Source organism: Triticum urartu, chromosome 3A (genome assembly GCF_056163025.1).
Source record: "Triticum urartu cultivar PI428250 chromosome 3A, HENAU_Tu73, whole genome shotgun sequence".
NCBI lineage: Eukaryota > Viridiplantae > Streptophyta > Magnoliopsida > Poales > Poaceae > Triticum > Triticum urartu.
The window spans coordinates 108,639,846-108,663,501 of NC_141875.1; positions in this window are offsets into that span (position 1 = coordinate 108,639,846).

Here is a 23,656-nt window from a genome sequence, read left to right on the forward strand (position 1 = left end):
CTGGTTTGGCGAGAAACTCCTCATTCTCGGCACCTTCGACATCACAGAGGAGGCGGCCCGCGCGTACGACGCGGCGGAGTGGCGCCTCCTGCGGCCTCGTCAAGAGATGAATTTTCCCGATGTGTCGACGAGCCAGCGGGTGCAAGATCCCGCGCCTCTCCCGCGGCTTTTCACCGACGAGGATCGTCGTGACCACCGGAGGCGTGGAAGCCATGGCGATGTGGTGCGAACGCTTCTTGCAGGACATTGTTGACGAGCGTCAGTTCTACAAGGAAAGGAGGACGGAGAGGGATGCGAGGAGGACGGAGCGAGCCGCCTATCGGGAGGACAAGCATGCGCGGAAGTAGGCCACTCAATTGAACATGAAGCTAGGAAAAGTGTCGTCCTGGGACTTCGAGGATGAGCGGTATGCTGACACCTACATTCAGATGTCGGAGGAGGACATTACCGAGTTGGAGTCAGAAAACGACGAATAGTTGATCTTTTCTTTATCTGTCTATGCTAGAATTATCTATATGTCCTTTTTCTATCGGAAAAAATGGCCCGCGACGAAGCAGGTGGGCGAGGGTGTGCTGTTGGATGGGGAAAGGCCAATGTGTCACCGACCAGCGGGCCGGGTAGGAGAGAGGGCGAGCGCGCGCGCATCCGTCTTGTGTCCGCGTCGATGCAAATCCGACTCAAAAATGAACCGGGAATGAGTCGGCAGGCGGACGAAAGCAGACACGCATCCGTTTGGGTTGGTGCGTTGGGCCGACTTTTCTATCCGCGCCGACCCAAACGGACGGTGGCGGACGAAATGGATGGCCCCATTAAAGTTGCTCTTATGGAAAATGTTTTGCGCATGGAACAGTTTAGTTTGGGATCTTTCAAAAAAAATCTATTTAGGATTGTCTATGTCTCAGTTGATAGGGGGCGCCTCATGCTAGTCTCTGAGCGCCCCTGCTCAAAACAAAAAAGTCTTTGAGAGCCTCTCAGCACCGCTTAGCCTGCTTGGCGCTCAAATGCGAGGGGTAGTGGGCTGAATTAGCTCATTCTGACAAAAATTTCCCCACCTACCCTCCTTCGTCGCTCCCGCGAGCGACGGGGAGCAATCCCTAGTGTCGCCGGCCAGACCCCTCCCTTCCCCACATCCTCTCCCTCGCCGCCGCCAAGGGGGCGCGGCCGGGCGAAGGCTGGTCGGTGTCGACGGCGACGGGGACTTCCTGCCCTCTCGCTTGGTGGCGTCGGCGCCATCTTGCTGGAGCGTTGTGCGTGTGTCGGGCACAGTGGCGCGCGGAGTGGCAGGCAACGGTGGCGGTGCGTGGCATGGAGGTTGTGGTTGCTTCAGCTGTGCTGTGATTCCATGGGCGATGAGGGTTGCAGCAGTTGTGGTGAGGCTCGGTGTCCTTTGGTGCGGCGCGGGTGTTGGCTCCCTCGGTGAGCCTCTTGGGTGGAGGGTGGAGGATGATCTGGTTCCTCGAGGCGGTTGGTGGGTGACTGGTAGTGGCCTCTCATAGATTTGAGTGGGAGGTCGTGGTGGGGCGGCACGGGGGTGTGCCGTGTGGGGAGCTTGGCTGGAGATGGGGGCTACGACGGACCTCTGGCCTCCCGTCGCCGGCGTAGTGGTGCGCCGGGAATGGATGTGTTCCGCTCCTCCTCCTCCCACTTTCCCTGACCTGGTGCTTCCTGGCTCCGAATTCGGCGTTGTTCGAGGCAGGCTGGTCGTTGGGGGCTTTGCCGTGGTCGAGGTCTGCCGGTAGACTTGAGGCTTATACCTTTGGGTGCTCTCGGTGGAGTAAATTGTAAAAAACCATCATAATTGAGGACTCTAATTCAAAAAACAATCACCATTTGATTTTTTTTTAAAACCGCCAACACTGTGCTGACAGTTTTCGAAAAACACTGATCTGTCGCTAAACGCATGTTGACATCGCTTCTGACAGATGGGGCCCGCTGTAAGTGCTGATGTGGCAAAATTAACATGACACCGTTGCACCTGCCTGTTACACTAGCAGAAGGGGCACTCGTCAGTGTCTCATGCGTCTCACGGGTCCAAGATGAGGTCAACGGCGAGGACGCTGGTGCCCGACGAGGGAGGCAGACGAGGTCAACGGCGAGTCGGCGAGCAGCGCCGCTCCAGCTCCGGCGAGCGCCGTCGCTGGATCCAGCCCGAATCCAAGACGAGGTCAAAATCCCCCCAAGCTGTGCACCGCGCAGGAGCCGCATCAAGTGAACCCACAGCCGGTGTGTGACGCCGCCCCATTTGCGTCGGCCGCCTCCCGCGCACGGACTGGCTCCGGTGCCGCAGCTGAGATCCGGCGTCCGCCGTCAGAGCAGCAGCTAGCCAGCAGCGAGGCACCTCCTGCTCGGGGTGGTGGCGCAATGGAGCAGAAGCCGCTCCCAGGTCGCCGGAGTCGCCCTCGCCCACCTCCTTGACCGCTCCAAGGTGGCGGCGCCGGAGCCCCTCCCGTCGAGGTCGCCATGCCAGCGGTGCACGTGCCCGGCGAGGCGTGCCCGGAGCCCGAGCTGCCAGAGGGATTCCCGCCAGCGACGCGCCCAATCTGTGCCCGCCGTCAGGATCCTGCGCACGCACGGGCCGGCTCCGGTGCCCGCAGCCGAGATCCGGTGACAGCAGCCAGGATCCGGCGTCCCGCATCCCCAGCTGCGGCCGGTCCTGCGAGCCCCAGCGACGCCGCGACGCTATGTACTCGCCGGGATCCAGCGCACGGGCTGCCATTGCCTGGATGTGCTTTTTTCCTTTATATATTTTTTGTTTCAATGACAGTCGGACCCCACTTGTGTAAAAAAAGGAGTTACTTGTTCAGCAACAATTCCGTCTCCCATGTCCGTCACCGTCATGCCATGTCATCAGATGCAGCGGGCCCTACTTGTCAGATTCAGCCTCAACGTTGTAAATCATGCTATTAGTGTTTTTTGCAAAATAATTACTGAATACCGGATGTTTTTTGAAAAAAAAAACGAATGGTGGTGGTTTTTTGAATTAGGGTCTCAATTGTGATGGTTTTTTGCAATTTAGGTTGCAGGGCGGTGGCCTTAGTGGTGGGAGCCATAATGCTTGTGGGCGAATCTCGTGGCTTAGGGGTTGTATGGCTTCCATGGCCGTGTGGACGACGTGGAGGCTGGGTTTCGACTGTTTCATGGCATTGGTGTGGTTCATCTTGTGGTTGGTCGCACCTTGATGGGAGGCGGAACGGGTTTGCCGGGGATATACCATGTCTGGCTGGCCTCGGCTAGACCGACAGTGGCGGTGTCTATGGGCGCCGTACCCTTCTTAAAGGCTCCGTCGCGGCGTCTCTCTGTCCTTCGAGTTGCTCTGGGTAAAGATCTTGATCCTTTGGATCGGCCGGTGGCGGCGCCCCGGTGTCGTACCTTTCTTGAAGGCACCGCCTTGGAGCCCATGTCTCGTCGGTGTTTGACATCCTCTCTTGGCGGTGGCTTGTTCACGGTTGAGAACCCGGTATCTCCATAGTGATGCTTATTGTCGGCCTGATGTTTGCTTGGAGTTGTATCAGGTGGTGTTGTTGATCTTCAGCTCCTATATATTCTACCTTGGGTGTGTGTGTTGTGGTGGCATGTGTTTGTATCGGATTGTATGTTGGTCGTTGCTTTATTTATAAAGCGGTAATTAGCTCATTCTCACCGGTTGGCTGGCTGACCAATTGACCATGGACCTTTTAAAAAGTTCATAATATTGAGAGAAAAATGTACTCTAAAAATAGTTCACGTTTTTTTAAATCATTGCGAATTTGAGAAAAGTTCACAAAAGAAGTATGTGAAAAAAATTCAAAAAACATAAAAACGAAAAGGTTCATGAATTTGAAAACATGATGTGGAAACTAGAAAAGGTTCATCAAGTATGAAAAAACTACGAATTTGAGAAAAGTTCATCGATTTTAAAAATAATAATTTAAAAAAGTTCACAAATTTGAAAAAGTTCGCGGGATTTTGAAAAAAGGTTCACTGATTTGAAAAAATAAGTTCACGAATTTGAAAATAGGTCTTATATTTTAAAAAAATCACAAAAATGATAAAAGTACACAGATTTGAAGAAAAGTTTTGGATTTCAAAAAAAAGTCACACATTTTAAAAAGGAACAAGAAAAAATAAAAAGAAAAATAACTAAAGATAAAAAACGAACAAAACTAGTCTAAAATAACCTAAACGAAAAAAAACGGATGAGAAGCTTCCCAAAACCCGGAACAGCTCTGTCTCGCTGCAAAGCTTAGGTGGGTTGGGCCATGGAGAACGCCTTGAGGTGCCAGTTAACGAAATACACGTTAACCGATGAAGAAGGTGCCGAATAGAATCCAGCCTGCGGTTCAAAAAAACCCAACCTAGTCTTTTCATGCGGTGGCCAATCCTTGGAAGATAGTCTTATACCAGTGGGTGGTGCAACCAGACCCCGTGTGGCCCTAGCCCGGCAAATGGGGAACCTAGGCCGCTGACTGCTTCACCGCCACTTCCTTCCTCCCATCTTACTGCATCAGAGAACTCCCCGTGCAAAGCTCGCGCAAATGCCAATGATGTGGTGGTCGGGCGCTCCCTCTCCTCGAGCGGCGGTGGTGGTTGGCTCTTGGGCGTGGCGCCGCGACCCTTTCCGTGATGTTTGTGTGAAGTACATGAGGTGTCGCGTGTGCCCACAGACACCCATTGCGGCAGATCAGGGTATGCTGACCTAGCCGGCGACGCTTGGCGGCGGATCGGTGCCTCCCTTAATGTGGTCGATGATGGTCTGGGAGCTGTTTAGGGGCTACCCGACTTAGCGATGCAGCATCAATGGTAGCGGCGTGAAACTGTGATGGTGCAGCTACGTGTTGCCACGTCTGAATGTCTTCGACCTCTACCACAACGACTTTGGTGCAGGTGCGGGTGAGGTGTTGAAATTCCCATGATGATGCCCGACTCTCCGTGTGGTGCAATAGTTTGTGTTCGAAGGCATGGCTTTGGTCACGTGGTGATGCCACGTCAAGGTTATGCACGCGAGCAGCTGTCCGGACATACATTGTCATGGAATAGTTTGGATTTCGGGTCTCCGTGATCATGGTGTGTGGGCGGCCCCGTCCATGCAAGATCATCTTCTTCGAGGAGTGGTGGCATGCAACACGCGACGACTTTTGGTTTGGGGTGCATTCCGAGTACCAGGTGCGATCACTTGGTGAAAACCAAAGGTCTAAGCTTCATTGGTTGCACCTAGCAATGGTGATGTTAAATAAGGGACGAAGAGGCGGTTCAAAAAGTCAAGACTGCGCTTGGATGAAGGTCGTGGACAGGATAGCGAGAGAACATGTGTCACTTGTGGCAATAGTAAGGTGACTACTAGTGGTGTTATTTTTACTAAATGGCCACTTAAGAAACTTAATTAGCACACTACCCCCCCCTCCTAGGAAAAACTTATTTCAGTATCTACCCCCACATCCGTGTCTTACAATCAGATATTTAAAGTACATGTGAAGACGCCTTAGAGCAAGTACAATAGAGTAACATAAGCAGACTATAAGGAATAAAATAATATATCTCTGCTTAGTTGCAGGAGAGAGAAAAGAAGCGGGCTCTTGGTTAGTAGCCGGCTGCAACACGAGACCCAAGACGCTTTGTGAGGATGTAAGATGAACCAACGGTTAATAAACTAGTACATATTTAAAACTTATTATTGTGCATGCCGAATAAAAGGTTGGCTGTAAATGACATGACAACTTCTTATAACCGACTATTGGCTATATTATTAACCATGCTCTTACGTAAAGACACATTTGATCATGGATGACGACCTTCCGACGACGTGGCGTCCGCCTGTTGTGCCTGTTGTTAGGCATGACATGTGAGTCGGTGCCTCGGAGGCCCATACTCATTCTCTGGCGTACAATGAACCGTAGTTGCACGTTTCCACGCCTATGTATGACGCGCATAACACTCGTCAAAATTTGAGCATAGATATTTTATCAAACACTTGTGGGAACGTGGTGACTCTATGGACGACATCTGCAGGGCAGATGATACTTGCACGGTAGACGGATGAGAGGCCGAGCAACGACATAGGAAAAGCGGCATGGGGACCCGGTGGAGCAGTGGAGGCCCGGCAAAGGCCTTGACAAGCGGCCGGATGGCACAAGAACAGCTTCGGCCATAAAGAGAGCGGATGCAGAGCAAGGGGGACAAGATGAATATGGGCACCGGGTGTGGTTTTGGGTGGGCCGAGGGTGTCAGAGTCTTGCATGTTGGAGGTCCAGACTTGGACAAAGACCCCTGGTTTGCTTCCGTTTTACTCGAAAACGCGGACGCGTCCACAGACCGATGTGAGCAGTGACAAATCATAAAAGAAAATGAAGGGCTCAATACTTAACGGTGTGCAGAAAAATTCAAAAACTCCCAGTTCTTTAGTCCAAATAAGGTCAAAACTTTTATATGAATACTAGTAATTTTTATTTTCCAATTTTTTTTAGGGGAAAGCCCCTGGTAGATTCGCCACTGGATGTGAGGCGATGTTGGATGATAAACTGCATCCGAACATATTTGATCCGGACATTTGTGGGTGAGGTTGGAGATGTCCTCGCCCGCGCCAAATAGAAAACAAGTTATTGCAATGATAAATAAAATCATCCTATTTAGCAGTACAAATAGAAGCCGATAAGGCTAAATTGGTCAGCATTCACGGCATGGATGGCATGGCAGAGCAACGGGCCTGCTTGTTTTCCTCACACCATAAAGCCAGGATGGATTAACACGAAGACGAGCGAGCATGCAGCAGTAGACTGCACCACGCTGTTGATCTGCAAAGCAAAGGCATCCTCCGTGCCGCTGTGGCAGGATGGCGTCGCATTGAGTAGTTTGCCGTGCGCATGCGGCCGATTTTCATGTTTTGACCCTTTTGCTAGAGTTTAGCCGGATCTGACTTTCATCTAAAAATATTTTGAAATCTGACTCTTTTCCTATCGTTATAGTCTGCGACAGTATGGTTTAACTACCTACTGCCAGAGTCAATGACATTAAAAATTGGTCAACGTTTAGACGGCGTTTATACATAGCAGAAGCCTACCGCCAAAGATGAGGGCGGTAGCCTTCGGTACCTTTCCCGCCATAGCACCTCGCGGTAGCTACTTTCCGCCGGCCGCTGCGCTAATGCATGTGCTAATCACCCCAGCATATGGATCAGCATGTGCACTAGCTAGCATGCTATTGAAGACTAGTACTCTGATCCTGCACTCGACTGACAACAATCCTGCACTAGCACACTATGCGATAAAATGGTAGTACTTCCTTCGTTCCAAAATAAATGACTTAACTTTGTACTAATTTTAGTATAAAGCTAGTATAAAACTGGGTCATTTGTTTTGGAATGGAGGGAGAGCTAATCGATCGACTGTTTCCCTCCCTATATATCACGCACTTAAGAAAAAGTCTTCTACAATAAAAAATTAATTCTATGGATTAGTCATGATAGGAAAGAAAGAAATTAAGTTATTGTGCACTTTGCACATGAGTGACAAGTTAAGTACATTTCATATTTTCTTGGCTTGAAAGCTATCATATTTCAAAATAATTTAAGATATTCTATATGGCTAATGTCATATATTGTTTGATTTTAATATGATGGTTGCTAGAAACAAAATATTAAGAGTTTTAATATGATAGGTTAGTCATGATTTTAATATAAGAATTTTAATATGATGGTTGCTAGAAACAAAATATTAAAATTTGGATTTAAATTGGCTCCAGCAGCGGCGAATGGCATTTGCAGCGTGGTGGAGTCTCCCACAACTTTAGCTCACGGTTGCTGTAACGCTCCGAGACCGATGTGCCAGGTGTCGTTCAGTTATTCGTTGTTGTTGCCTTGTCATTGCTTGCGTGTCGTGCATTGCATATCATGTCATCATGTGCATTTCATTTGCATACGTGTTCGTCTCACGCATCCGAGCATTTTCCCCGTTGTCCGTTTCGCAATCCGGCGTTCCGTTCTTCTCCGGTGGTCCTTTCTACCTTTCTTTCATGTGTGGGGATTAAACATTTCCGGATTGGACCGAGTCTTGCCAAGCGGCATTGGTTTACTACCGGTAGACCGCCTGTCAAGTTTCGTACCATTTGGACTTCGTTTGATACTCCAACGGTTAACCGAGGGACCGAAAAGGCCTCATGTGTGTTGCAGCCCAACACCCTTCCAATTTTGCCCAAAACCCACCTAACTCTGCTCCATCATCTCGGTCGTTCGATCACGATCGCGTGGCCAAAAACCGCACCTCATTTGGACTCTCCTAACTCCCTCTATGCCTATATATACAACCCCCCTCCGAAATTCACGGTTCATTCTTCCCCTAACCCTAAAAATTCTCAGATCCGCGCCGCCGGACGAAATCCCCACCTTCACCGGACATGTCCGCGCCCCTCCACGCCGCTCCAGCCAACCAGAGGCTGCCACGTCACCTCGCCGCCGCCGCCAGCCTATCCCGAGCCGCCACCTCACCTCCCCTGCGCCCACTTCGCCGCCATCCTCCCGGGGCCCAGATCCGGCCCGCCCCGGGGCCGAACCGGGCCACTCCGAGGCTCCCGCCTCCCCGCGCCTGCTTCGCCGCGCCCAGGCCACGCCGCCCACGCCGGAACACTGCGCCGCCGCCTCTCCGATCTTCGACGCCGGCGTCGCCGAGCCCTGCTGACCTCGGGAACGGGCCCCGCAGCCTCGGCCTCCGTTCCCCGCGCCCGGATCCGCGCGTTCCCTGCACTCGCCGGCCTCCTCCGCCCCTCCTTGCCGCTGCCCATCGACGAACGGCGCCGCCGCCGCCCCCCTGCCTCCCTCGATCCAGGCGGGATCGAGGAGGAGGACGCCCTCGCGCCTCGTGGGCCTGAGCAGATCCAGCAGGCCTAGCATGCCTCCCCTTCGCCCGAGTCCGGCCCATCTCCATGCCAGATCCGCGGCCTGCCTCCTCCTCCACGGGCCGAGCCCACTGGGTGAGCCGCCCCCAGCGCCCCCTCCTCTTGTTATTTTTTTCCCTGCCGTTGGGCTTGCCCAGTGCACTGTTCAGATGCGGCCCGTGCCATGTTTTTCCCAGTTCTACGAATTTAGCTATTTATCCAGAGATTGCCAGTTTTGCAGATTAGACCCTCATGCTCATGCATTTACTAACTCACAATTGGTGCATCGGATTAAAATGTTTTATATATGAAACTTGCTCAGAATTTTGTGTAGATTAATAATATCCAACTTTCATCTATGTTTAAAATATTTAAAATGCTGTTTGCATTAATTTGCTCCTATGCCATGTTAAAATGATTTAATTCATAATTAAATAACCGTAGCTCCGTTTTTAATAATCTTTATATGTAAATGGGGTAGAATTTTGCCTAGTTTAACATGGTGGCATCATCTTGCATGTTTAACAACTCTAAAATATTGTTTAGGGCAGAACAGTACCAAACCTAATTTATGCTTATGAGGAGTTTCCGGAATTGTTGTTCGTTGCTTCCGGCCTCATTTAAACTTAACTAGATAGGTAGTTTTACTTTGCTTCACCCTCTTGCCATGTTAACCAACATTTAATATTGTTGAGTACATAAACGAGATCAAACTAAATAACGTGTCGTGGTGTTTCGTCAATATGCAACTCGTTGCATATTGAGCTCCACGTAATTTGTAGTGTTGTTTGTTGCACTTTGTCATGCCATGCCTCATTAAACCGGACATGCATCATAATTGTTTGTGCATCATGCCATGTTGATGTGTTGGTTGTTTACTATGTTGTGTGCTTCTTTTCCGGTGTTGCTTCTTCGGGTTGGTTCCGGTAACGTCGTGTGTTTGAGGACCCGTTCGTCTACGTCCGTTTGTCTTCTTCATGGACTCGTTCTTCTTCCTTGCGGGATTTCAGGCAAGATGATCATACCCTCGAAATCACTACTATCTTTGCTATGCTAGGTTGCTCGCTCTTTTGCTATGCCAATGCTACGATGCCTACTTTTTGCTTGTCAGCCTCCCAATTGCCATGTCAAACCTCTAACCCACCTTGTCCTAGCAAACCGTTGATTGGCTATGTTACCGCTTTGCTCAGCCCCTCTTATAGCGTTGCTAGTTGCAGGTGAAGATTGGAGGCCGTTCCTTGTTGGAACATATTTATTTACTTGTTGGGATATCACTATATATCTTATTTAATTAATGCATCTATATACTTGGTAAAGGGTGGAAGGCTCGGCCCTATGCCTGGTGTTTTGTTCCACTCTTGCCGCCCTAGTTTCCGTCATATCGATGTTATGTTCCCGGATTTTGCGTTCCTTACGCGGTTGGGCTATAATGGGAACCCCTTGACATTTCGCCTTAAGTAAAGCTCTTCCAGCAATGCCCAACATTGGTTTTACCATTCGCCACCTAGCCTCTTTTTCCCTTGGGTTTCGCGGACTTAAGGGTCATCATTATTTTAACCCCCCCCCCCCCCCCCGGGCCAGTGCTCCTCTGAGTGTTGGTCCAACCTGTCAGCTGCCGGTGACCACCAGGGGCAACTCTGGGCTGGCCTACCCGTACCTAAGACAATCTGAGTGTGCCCTGAGAAAGAGATATGTGCAGCTCCCATCGGGATTTGTCGGCACATTCGGGCGGTGTTGCTGGTTTAGTTTTACCCTGTCGAAATGTCTTGTTGTACCGGGATACCGAGTCTGATCGGAACGTCTCGGGAGGAGGTCTATTCCTTCGTTGACCGTGAGAGTTTGTGATGGGCTAAGTTGGGACACCCCTGCAGGGATTTGAACTTTCGAAAGCCGTGCCCGCGGTTATGGGCAGATGGGAATTTGTTAACGTGCGGTTGTAGAAAACCTGAAGTCGACCTTAATTAAAATGAATCAACCGCGTGTGTAACCGTGATGGTCTCTTTCCGGCGGAGTCCGGGAAGTGAACACGGTTGTTGGAGTTATGCTTGACGTAGGTAGTCCAGGATCACTTCTTGATCATACTTTTATCGACCGTGCTTTGCCTTCTCTTCTCGCTCTCATTTGCGTATGTTAGCCACCATATATGCTAGTCGCTTGCTGCAGCTCCACCTCATACCTTTACCTTACCCATGAGCTTAAATAGTCTTGATCGCGAGGGTGCGAGATTGCTGAGTCCCCGTGGCTCACAGATACTTCCAAAACCAGCTTGCAGGTGCCGATGAGTCCGTGCAGATGATGCAACCAAGCTCAGGAGGAGCTCAATGAAGATCTTGTCCTTTGTGTTGTTCCGTTTCCAGTTGATCAGTAGTGGAGCCCAGTTGGGGTCGATCGGGGACCTTTGTCGCATTTGGGGTTCTTCTTTTATTTTGGTTCCATAGTCGGACCATGAGTGTATTTGATTGATGTAATGTTTATTCCTGTAATTGTGTGAAGTGGCGATTGTAAGCCAACTATGTATCCCTTTTCCTTATGTATTACATGGGTTGTGTGAAGATTACTTCACTTGCGACATATGCCTTCAATGCGATTATGTCTCTAAGTCATGCCTCGACACGTGGGAGCTATAGTCGCATCGAGGGTGTTACAGTTGCGCAAGATGATCCCGGCCGTCTGGTAGCCGGCGCCCCTGACGCCGCTGCTACGGCTGGTCATCCTCGTCACCGGAGGAGATTACTATGTCCTCCTTGTGGGAGGAGCCCGCTACCGTGGATGCTGATGATCCAGGTGAGCGAGGACGGTGACGCCATGATCCGCCTGACGATGAACTGCCACCGTGGCCGTCGGCCAGCGCGGAGAACCAGGACTTCGGCATCGCTACTCGGAGAGGAGAGGAGGAAGGGCTCGACAAGGGGGAGGAGGACAGCGTGGTTCTGGATGGTGCACACTCTTCTTCTTCCTCTGGCCGCCTTCAAGCCCAGGCCTCACCGCCTGCATCCGCTGCCAGCGGCCGCCTCACCGCCCCGCCCTCCCTCGACCTCCTCCCACCGCTGAGCTTGCCGCCGCCCCCGGTCATCCCTCTAAAGCCGGCGAACTACCCAACTTCTTCGGTGAACCTGCACCCCCGGGCACCCCTAAAATAGACCCAGAGGCTTCAGCTCCCCGGCGAGCACCTGCACCCGCGGCATTCCTAAGATAGACCTAGAGACTGCTGGTTCCTGGCAAGCCGACGACTGTTGCACCTCTGCGTGCCTATTTCTTCCCAAACAGAAATCGACTCACCCTTATATATTCAGGCGACTGGCGTGCAGCAAAACTGTAAACTAACACCGGGCCGCGTCGTGTTGGTCTCCAACTAAATTACGTGTTGAACACGGCAATTCCATGTACTCCTATATATATTAGAAAAAAATATCAATAAAAACATGCAAGTTGCACCCATCGCAAAATATTTCATCTGTTCTATTTTGTTTGCTAAGTTACGAGAGTGCTGAAGAGAGGGAGAGCTCTTCCGTTCCGTGAAGATAGAATCGATCCAGGTTCACATAGGTATCACATACGTATACGTACTTGGTCCAGCAAAATCAATCAAGCACTTTGCTTGCTTGCTTAGCTTTCACATACGCATGATGCTTTCGGATGATTCAAGTTCAAATCCAACATGGTCGACCGTAATACCATTTGCTATAGCTGCGTAGCACATGCATTAGTACATGACTGTGGGTGATTAACACATGCATTAGCGCCAGCGGCCGGCCGTGTGTAATGGAAAAGGAGTTACCGCCAGATGCCATGGCGGGATGGTATTGAAGGCTACTGTCACCATCTTTGACGGTAGGCTTCTGTCATGTATAAACGCCGTCTGAATATTGACCAATTTCTACCGCCATTGACCCTGACGATAGGTAGTTAAACCCTACCACCATAAACAATGGCGGTAGGAAAAAGGATCAGATCCTGAAATATTTTCAACTGGGGTCAGATCCGGTTAAACTTTAGCAAAAAGGTCAAAACACGAAAATCGGCCTGCGCATGCATGCCATGCGGTCGCGGTGACACGGTTTGCTTGCCATGCTAGCGTTACTCTACGAGTGGACGCCGGTCATGTCTGGGGAGGGGGGAAGGGCGTGTCACGTCTGGGGTCTGCGCTGCCGTGCTGCCAGTCCGGGGCGACGAAAACGCTTGTCTCCCTCTGTCTCGCCATCGCGTCAGCCATACTTTACAGGTTTGTCGCACAAAACACCGTATAATCCATTATTTAGGTGTGTTGATATGATTTCTGACAAGTGAGTTTAGTTTGTAGGAGCAACTTCAACCGACGACCCAAATAGACGTGTGTTTTGTCTGTTTTTTCATCTGTTTGGCTTGGCCACATATGCCTATGTCTGTTTTTTCATTTGGGTTGACACGTGTACCCAATGAGAGGCATATCTATTTTTGCCACGTGGCCGAAACAAACTTAATAAAACATAATTATACATAAATGTCCGGTCAACTGCCGGCCAAAGTCCACACTTAAACTAAATATTAAAAACCCAAATAAGCGCCCGCACGCTGCCCTAGTAGACCGTCTTGCCCTTGCCGCCGTCGTTGCCGTCAGTTAGGCCGATGAAGACAGGAGGCGGCCCAGCCCAACTGAACGCGGCTTGATAGTCTGCTGGGGCAGCCTCCTCCGGTGTCTGTTGCGGCGGCGGCATTGCGGAGAGGCGGGCGCGCTCCTCCTCGTCCTCCTGGAGCAGTGCCTCCTCGTCGCGGCGCATATACTGCTCCCGGCGCATCTGCCGCTCGCCATCGGCCTCTTCCTCGGTGAGCCAATGCGCCTTCCAACGCTCAAGGTCGGACGCCCCTCTTTCGGCGTGGAGGCGTAGTAGTAGGGAGACGTGCTCACCCACTTGCGGAGCTGGCCGGTCCACGAATAGGACTCCTCGGGTTCCTCGTGGGCGTGGGCTCGCACTCCGGCTCCGGCTCGGCCTTAGGCTCGACGACGAGCGGCAGCGTCGGTGGTGGAGGGACGAACATCGGTGTGTCGACGGGTCCCCCGCCGCCGACAAGTCAAGGGCGTGCTCCAGCCCATCCCAACGGGCGTCCTCCTTGAGCCAGCTCGCCTCCAGCGCATGCTGCTGGGCCTCCTTGAGGGTGGCTTGGTACTCCGTCTCCGCCTTCTCATCCTCTGGCAGTACATGCGAGGACAGCGGGGCAACGTCGTGGTCGATGTGGACGCCGCGGCGGCACTCCTCCTCGTGCTCTAGCGCAAACCAGTGCTCCCAGTTGGGGGAGTCTGACGTGTAGGCACGGATCGCGCGCTGCTCCGGCGTAAGGAGCTTGCGCCGCCGGCGAACCTCCTCCGCGTGCGCCCACGCCGACCGCGGCGCCGACGGAATGAGGATGCGTTGTGGGTCCAGATGCCGGCCGTGTGGCAGGTTCACATCAGGATACTGCAGGGGCTAGCGGTACTCCCAGTGCAACCGCGCCTGGTGGACGGGTATGTATAGCCGCTCTCGCTCCCGTGGTGGCCTGCCGCGTCTAGCCGGCGGAGGTGAAGGAGGGAGCCCGCGGGAAGAGCTCGCGCCGGCGCTGAACCTTCCCTTCCCCTTCCTGCTGAAGAATCTCATGGCTTGCTAGGGTTTCGGGCTAGCTGGCTAGGGTTTACTGGTCGCCGGCGAGGGAGAAAAGGTGACCAGATGTGGACGGGAAGTGGATAAGGTCGGCGCCGCCGCATGGTTCCATTAAAAAGGATGGGCACGCGACCCTTCCACACACTGCCAGGCGGGCCTTAGTAGGTGGCCGCGTTAATTACGACAATGTGCGGTGGTTGGCCGACCGCCATGTGGGGCCACGGCGGACATTGAGGGGACGCGCGGAGCGTCCGCTTCGTGTCCGCGGCGATGCATTTCAGGCCTAAATTTGGGCCTGAAAAGCATCGGCATGGACACGAAGCGGGCGCATTTTGTGTTTGGGTCGCCGCGTTGGGCATGCATTTTTGTCCGCCGTGACCCAAACAGACATGGGCGGACGAAATGGGTCACCCGGTTGGAGTTGCTCTAAGTGCATCGGTGGCAGAAAAAAATTGCCATGTCAGCAACCAACTAGAACTGTCAACATATCACAATCATTTGCTCAAATTGAGTTGAATTTTCCCCAGAATATTAGCGAGTGCTTTTATGATTTATTGGATTATTTTTGCATTTTTTTGCACAAAATACCTCGCACATAAGAGCAGGTGGCGGGGATCGTCCCTTTGCTGGCGAAGGGCCGCCGATGATGGAGCCCAACCAGCTCTCCTCTATCGTCGAGTAAGCTTGTCTCCACAACCCTCTCCCCACCTTCCTCCCCACCACAAGGTCTGCTCGTCTCCCCCCTACATCTGCCTGTTGGTTAGGTATTCTTCTCCCCCGTGAAACCCTAAGTTTTTAGGCGGAAATTTTGTCATCGATCGATGTATATTCTTCTCTCGGCGTCGATGGACATGATGACGACGGAGACGGCGCAGACGTGGACGAACGGCGGTGAGCAGTCACGTAGGAGATGCTCCCAAAAACCTAATCGCCCCTCTCCCATACAGGATTCGGAGAGACAGGGTTTCGCAGGCCTGCTCTTCTTTCGACCGTTGTACGCGGCAGATGGGATGGGATCACCAGCGGCGGCAGCAATGGGATGACGTGGGCGTGGAGGTAGATGTGATCTGATTCTTGTGACGGCTAGGGTTGGCTGACGCCTCACATATATAGGCGCGTCCGGATTGAGGGACGTGGGCTGGACCCACACCTAAGTCGGTAATAACCCACGATCCGATGTCTCAGATCGTGGTCCATCTGTCAAAGACTCTCCGCTCCTGGACGGCAAAAATAAGCGCATAGGTTTGAGTTGGCTCGGCTCATTCCCGCAACCTGTGGCGCGGCGCGTCAAGGAGGTCCAACTCCTCTCCAACTAGCAGTATGGGACTAAACTTTCCACCACATCCATTGCCATTTAACCCACATGAGCCCTTAGAGTTTTTTCTGAAATTGTTAGATGAGCCCTAGGCCCACACTGATATTTCAACAAATTTTTGCACGTTTGTGCAATAGCATAAAACAATAAAAATTATAGATAAATTTAAGATGTATCAACGATCGCCCCCCTGTCCCCCTCAGGGTCGGCCTGTATCAGATATTATTTGCGCATTGTAATGGAAAAGAATCCTAGTTCTAGATGTTATGTATGAACAATCCATCCTATCAACAAACCTGAAGAGAAGCCAAGGTTTACCGAAAAAGGCTTTCGCCTCGCTTTATATATAAAGCAAACCACTGAGCACAATGTTCAACAAGGTAACCAACAAGCAAAACACACAAACACCCGCCGCACGCAAAGTACCACAATACAACACAACACAAGCGGAAGGTTTTTGCTGAGGGCACAGCTCAACGAGCCCAAAGAAAATCAACAACACAACACAGGCGGCAACGCGGGCGGAGAGGATCTAGTCCAGCTTTGGTGGTGCAGGGGGAAGCGGTTGTGCCAATCGGAGAGCCATCATGCGTAGATGAGTAATGATGGAGTTGATGGCGTCTCGGTCCTTGGGGCGGCTAAGAGGCCGCCAAAGCTGCAAATAACCACACCATTTGAATACAATGTCAGTAGTGCGTCGCAGGGGTATGTGCTGAATCACAAGTTTATTCCGAACCGTCCACATCGTCTAGGCAAGCACCCCAATGATCAGCCACCTAATGTGGCAAACCACGGGTGGTAGGGCCTGGAGTTCGGTGAAGAGGTCAGGGAAGTTGTTGTGGCACAAATTTCCACCCATCACTTCGCAGAAACAGCTCCAAAGGAACTGCGCGAACATGCATGAGAAGATAATGTGGTTCAAGTCTTCCTCCAACCCGCAGAGCAGACAAAGCCCATCACCTGGGCCGTTGCATTTGAGAACCTCCACGCCGGAAGGGATGCGACCATGAATCCATTGCCATAGGACAATCTTAATTTTCAACGGAAGACGGATCTCCTAGATCGCCGTGAGAGGCTCTGGACCCGGAGACACCGCAATGGCCTGGTAGAGGGATTTAGTGGAGAAGCTGCCTGAGGGCTCAAGGCACCACGAGAGGTGGTCACTGGCCTGGTCCATTGCAGGTTCGTGGAGGGCAATGCAGTCGAGGAGGTCTTGCCAGGAGGCAGCCTCCATAGGCCCGAATGGCCACCGGAACGCAAGGTGCCCTAAGTCATTAAGTGCCACCTCAACAAAAATCCTAGGTTCGACCGTGATGGCGAACAGGTCTGGGAATCGTGCCGTGAAGGGGAGGTCGCCGGACCAACAATTGAACCAGAACATGGTGGAGGCGCCAGAGCCGACCGCAATCGAGGTCCTGTTGTGGAGGACAGAAAGCAGTTGGATGAAGGATTGCCAGAACTAGGAGCCTCTAGTGCGATGACAGAAGGGAAGGGGCTGACCACGTGGGTACTTATCCTAAATGATGTGCAGCCAAAGCCCACCCTCCCCGTACGCAATCCTCCACAGCCACCGGGTAAGCAACACAATGTTCATGCGTTTGGATGACATGACCCCGAGTCCGCCCTAGTCTCGTGGCTTGCAGATCTCGGGCCAACGGACCATATGGTACTTCTGCTTATCGCCCTCACCTGCTCAGAAGAAACGGGCCTAAATCTTAGCAATCTGATGGTGGAGCGTCTCAGGAAGGCTGTAGAAGCTCATGAGGAACAGGAGGAGGCTGGATAGGGACGAGTTAATGATGACCATTCGTGTGGCCTTAGATAGCCATCTACCTTTGCTAAGGCTCAATGTGGTGTTGGAGCTTGTTCACCATGGCGTGTAGTTCAACCACAGTTAACCTGGAATCGCTAATGGGGATCCCCAAATAGGTCGTGGGGAAGGATCCGAGCTGACAGTTCAGGCGGTCAGCGATACTTTGGCACTCGGCAGGAGAGTAGCTGTAACACCCCTGTGTAATGATGCTACAGTAACCCCTGGGGTTAAGTTAATCCTTTTGCTAAACAAGTGTTTGTTCATCATTGTCTCTTGTCTCTTTCAAATTCCAGTTGAATTCAATTTCAAACTTTGAGTGAAATTCAAATTGCTCAAACATGAAAACTAAAATTTTCATCTTGTGGCAAATAATCACTTGTTAATATTGGTGGTGAACCAACATTTTTGTAAAATGCTTAAGTGGCCTAAACTGCTTAAAACAGTGACCTAAGCAATAAATTAATGCCTTTTTCATTTATAAAAATTGCAAACTATTTCAAAAGCCTCACAACCTTTTTTGTGACAGTTCCCAATATTTCTTTGAATTTGTTTTGGCTAGTGGCATATTTTTGCAAAGTCATTTGTGGCTAAAAGAAAATGAAAACTCTATTGGGAAAAATAAAAAAAGTAAAAGAAAAGGCAAAAAGGGGAAAATAGAAAACCTCCCCTGTTCCCCCCAGTGGGCCTTGGCCTAACAGGCTGGCCCAGCCAGCCCACTTCCCCCCGGACGCCTTCTCCTGTTCCCCGAGCTGTGTCGCTACAGGGGCTGGCTCCCGCCGAACCACCTCGCCGGCGACGACCCCTACGAGAGGATAAGGCCTCCACCGCCCGACGCATCGGCCCCCTCGCCTCCCACTCGTCTGCCATCCCACTCCCTCGCTCTTTCTTCCCCTCTGCCCGAGCTCCTCCGAGCAGGCTCGCCGCCGTCGCCGCGTCGATTCCGCGGCCACCGCCTCCCGTTCGCCTCGCCGACGTGCTCGAACGCCTCCCCGACGTCGACTACGCCGAACGGAACGAGCCGGGAAGCCTCTACGTCGTCGCCATCTTCTTCTTCTTCCTCGAATTGCCGCCGTCTGTCCCCTCGATTCCGGACGCCACCTCCCTACGACTCTCGATGAGCACACGCGCCCTCCACCCTCATGGGCCCCCTGTTGCTCCACCGACGTACTTCTTCCTCCTATATATACCCACGTATCCCCAAACGATCAGATACAGAGCCAAAACCCTAATTCCACCGCCATAACTTTCTGTATCCACGAGATCCCATCTTGGGGCCTGTTCCGGAGCTCCGCCGGAGGGGGCATCGATCACGGAGGGCTTCTACATCAACACCATAGCCTCTCCGATGAAGTGTGAGTAGTTTACTTCAGACCTACGGGTCCATAGTTAGTAGCTAGATGGCTTCTTCTCTCTTTTTGGATCTCAATACAATGTTCTCCCCCTCTCTTGTGGAGATCTATTCGATGTAATCTTCTTTTTGCGGTGTGTTTGTTGAGATCGATGAATTGTGGGTTTATGATTAAGTCTATCTATGAATAATATTTGAATCTTCTCTGAATTCTTTTATGTATGATTGGTTATCTTTGCAAGTCTCTTTGAATTATCGGTTTGGTTTGGCCTACTAGATTGATCTTTCTTGCAATGGGAGTAGTGCTTAGCTTTGGGTTCAATCTTGCGGTGTCCTTTCCCGGTGACAGTAAGGGCAGCAAGGCACGTATTGTATTGTTGCCATCGAGGATAACAAGATGGGGTTTTCTTCATATTGCATGAGTCTATCCCTCTACATCATGTCATCTTGCTTAAGGCGTTACTCTGTTTTTACTTAATACTCTAGATGCATGCTGGATAGCGGTCGATGAGTGGAGTAATAGTAGTAGATGTAGGCAGGAGTCGGTCTACTTGTGTCAGATGTGATGCCTATATACATGATCATACCTAGATATTCTCATAACTATGCTCAATTCTGTCAATTGCTCAATAGTAATTTGTTCACCCATCGTAGAATACTTATGCTCTCGAGAGAAGCCACTAATGAAACCTATGGCCCCCGGGTTTATCTTTATCATATCAATCTCCTACTACTTAGTTATTTACTTTGCTATTTTACTTTGCCTTTATTTTACTTTGCATCTTTATCATAAAAATACCAAAAATCTTATCTTATCATATCTATCAGATCTCACTCTCGTAAGTGGCCCTATAGGGATTGACAACCCCTATTTGCGTTGGTTGCGAGGATTTATTTGTTTTGCGCAGGTACGAGGGACTCGCGCGTAGCCTCCTACTGGATTGATACCTTGGTTCTCAAAAACTGAGGGAAATACTTACGCTACTTTGCTGCATCATCCCTTCCTCTTTGGGGAAAACCAACGCAGTGCTAAAAGAGGTAGCGAGAAGGATTTCTAGCGCCGTTGCCGGGGAGGTCTACGCAAAAGTCAACATACCAAGTACCCATCACATACCCTTATCTCCCGCATTACATTATTTGCCATTTGCCTCTCGTTTCCTCTCCCCCCAATTCACCCTTGCCGTTTTATTTGCCCTCTCTCTCTATCCTCCCTCTCTTTCAGCTTGCCTTTCTTCCGCTATGTCTGAATCAAAAAGGGTTGGGGGTTCTCTTCAGAGTTTTAGTACTTTGGACAACCCCTCTATCCTCGCTAAATTTATAAATAAGGATACTATGGAAAAACCTACCGGAGTTATCAATGAGAGTCTTAATAATTTTGATGAAGAGGATTCTGGAATTTTTCGTTATTTACTTGATGAATCTTTGAAAGATGCTTGGTATAGATTATTAAGGATTAGGGCTAGCTATGTTCCTCAATATCAAATTGAAGTTTACCTAAAAAGCTTTTATATTGCCCTTCCTTCTTCTTTTAAGCATGTCTTAGATTTATATTTGAAGAAGGTTTCCTTGAAGGGGATGTCGTAGACACTTATGAAAAAAATGAAAACTATATTTGGGCACCCCATGAATGAGAAAGTTGAATCTACATATCTTTTGCTCTCTTACCAAAATGAATCTATTAAAGAGATAAAGGCTAGCCTAGATACAAACTTCCGTAACATGCTTAATCTCTCTTCTACCATTAATAGCCATGTGCTTTATCAAAATAGAAGGATTAATTCTATAGATAGCAAGTTTGCTCTTTTCTTTCCTAATACCAAAGATGGCAATACCTAGATCTATTCTTGCTTGTATGCCTAGCTAGGGGCGTTAAACGATAGCGCTTGTTGGGAGGCAACCCAATTTTATTTTTATTCCTTGATTTTTGATCATGCTTAGTAATAAATAAATTATTTAGCCTCTGTTTTGGTTGTGTTTTTTGTGTTTAATTAGTGTTTGTGCCAAGTAGAACCATTGGGAAGACTTGGGGAAAGTCTTGTTGAACTTGCTGTAAAAAACAGAAACTTTAGCACTCACGAGAAATGCTTCCATTTTTATTTGGAGAGTGCTATTTAGTTAATTCTTTTTGCATATTATTAATAGATAAATTACTCACGTCCAGAAATTTATTTAAGAATTTTTGGGGTTCCAGATCTTGAGCTAGCTACAGATTACTACAGACTGTTCTGTTTTTGTCAGATTCTGTTTTTCGTGTGTTGTTTGCTTATTTTGATGAATCTATGGCTAGTAAAATAGTTTATAAACCATAGAGAAGTTAGAATACAGTAGGTATAACACCCATATAAATAAATAATGAGTTTATTACAGTACCTTGAAGTGGTCTTTTGTTTTCTTTCGCTAACAGAGCTCACGAGATTTTCTACTTTAAGTTTTGTGTTGTGAAGTTTTCAAGTTTTGGGTAAAGATATGATGGATTATGGAACAAGGAGTGGCAAGAGCCTAAGCTTGGGGATTCCCATGGCACCCCAAGATAATCTAATGGCACCTAAAATCCAAAGCTTGGGGATGCCCCGGAAGGCATCCCCTCTTTCGTCTACTTCTATCGGTAACTTTACTTGGAGCTATATTTTTATTTACCACATGATATGTGTTTTGCTTGGAGCGTCTTGTATGATTTGAGTCTTTGCTTGTTATTTTACCACAATCATCCTTTCTGTACACACCTTTCGAGAGAGCCATACATGATTTGGAATTTGTTAGAATACTCTATGTGCTTCGCTTATATCTTTTGAGTTATATAATTTTGCTCTAGTGCTTCACTTATATATTTTAGAGCACGGTGGTGGATTTGTTTTATAGAAACTATTGATCTCTCATGCTTCACTTAGATTATTTTGAGAGTCTTAATATCATGGTAATTTGCTTAAAATCCTAATATGCTTGGTATGCAAGATTAACAATAAATTCTCTTATGAGTGTGTTGAATACTATGATAAGTTTGATACTTGATAATTGTTTTGAGACATGGAGATGGTGATATTAAAGTCATGATAGTTGAGTAGTTGTGAATTTGAGAAATACTTGTCTTGAAGTTTGTGATTCCCGTAGCATGCACGTATGGTGAACCGTTATGTGATGAAGTCAGAGGATGATTTATTTATTGATTGTCTTCCTTATGAGTGGCGGTCGGGGACGAGCGATGGTCTTTTCCTACCAATATATCCCCCAGGAGCATTCGCATAATACTTTGCTTTGATAACTTGTAGATTTTTGCAATAAGTATATGAGTTATTTATGACTAATGTTGAGTCCATGGATTATACGCACTCTCACCCTTCCACCTTTGCTAGCCTCTCTAATACCGCGCACCTTTCACCGGTATCATACACCCACCATATACCTTCCTCAAAACAGCCACCATACCTACCTATTATGGCATTTCCATAGCCATTCCGAGATATATTGCCATGCAACTTTCCACCGTTCCATTTATGACACACTCCATCATTGTCATATTGCTTAGCATGATCATGTAGTTGACAAAGTATTTGTGGAAAAGCCACCATTCATAATTCTTTCATACTTGTCACTCATGCATCATTGCATATCCCGGTACACCGCCGGAGGCATTCATATAGAGTCATATTTTGTTCTAAGTATCGAATTGTAATTGTTGAGTTGTAAGAAAAATAAAAGTGTGATGATCATCATTATTAGAGAATTGTCCCAAGTGAGGAAAGGATGATGGAGACTATGATTCCCCCACAAGTCGGGATGAGACTCCGGACGAAAAATAAAAAAAGAAAGAAAGAAAGAAAAGAGGCCATAAAAAAGAGAAAAGGCCCAAATAAAAAATAAAAAAATGAGAGAAAAAGAGAGAAGGGACAATGTTACTATCCTTTTACCACACTTGTGCTTCAAAGTAGCACCATGATCTTCATAGTAGAGAGTCTCTCATGTTATCACTTTCATGTACTAGTGGGAATTTTTCATTATAGAACTTGGCTTGTATATTCCAATGATGGGCTTCCTCAAATTGCCCTAGGTCTTCATGAGCAAGTAAGTTGGATGCACACCCACTTAGTTTCTTTTTGAGCTTTCATATACTTATAGCTCTAGTGCATCCGTTGCATGGCAATCCCTACTCACTCACATTGATATCTATTGATGGGCATCTCCATAGCCCGTTGATACGCCTAGTTGATGTGAGACTATCTTCTCCCTTTTTGTCTTCTCCACAACCACCACTCTATTCCACCTATAGTGCTATATCCATGGCTCACGCTCATGTATTGCGTGAAGATTGAAAAAGTTTTGAGAATGTCAAAAGTATGAAACAATTGCTTGGCTTGTCATCGGGGTTGTGCATGATTTAAATATTTTGTGTGGTGAAGATAGAGCATAGCCAGACTATATGATTTTCTAGGGATAACTTTCTTTTAGCCATGTTATTTTGAGAAGACATAATCGCTTTGTTAGTATGCTTGAAGTATTATTATTTTCTATGTCAATATGAACTTTTGTCTTGAATCTTTCGGATCTGAATATTCATACCACAATTAAGAAGAATTACATTAAAATTATGCCAAGTAGCACTCCGCATCAAAAAATTTGTTTTTATCATTTACCTACTTGAGGACGAGCAGGAATTAAGCTTGGGGATGCTTGATACGTCTCCAACATATCTATAATTTTTGATTGCTCCATGCTATATTATCTACTGTTTT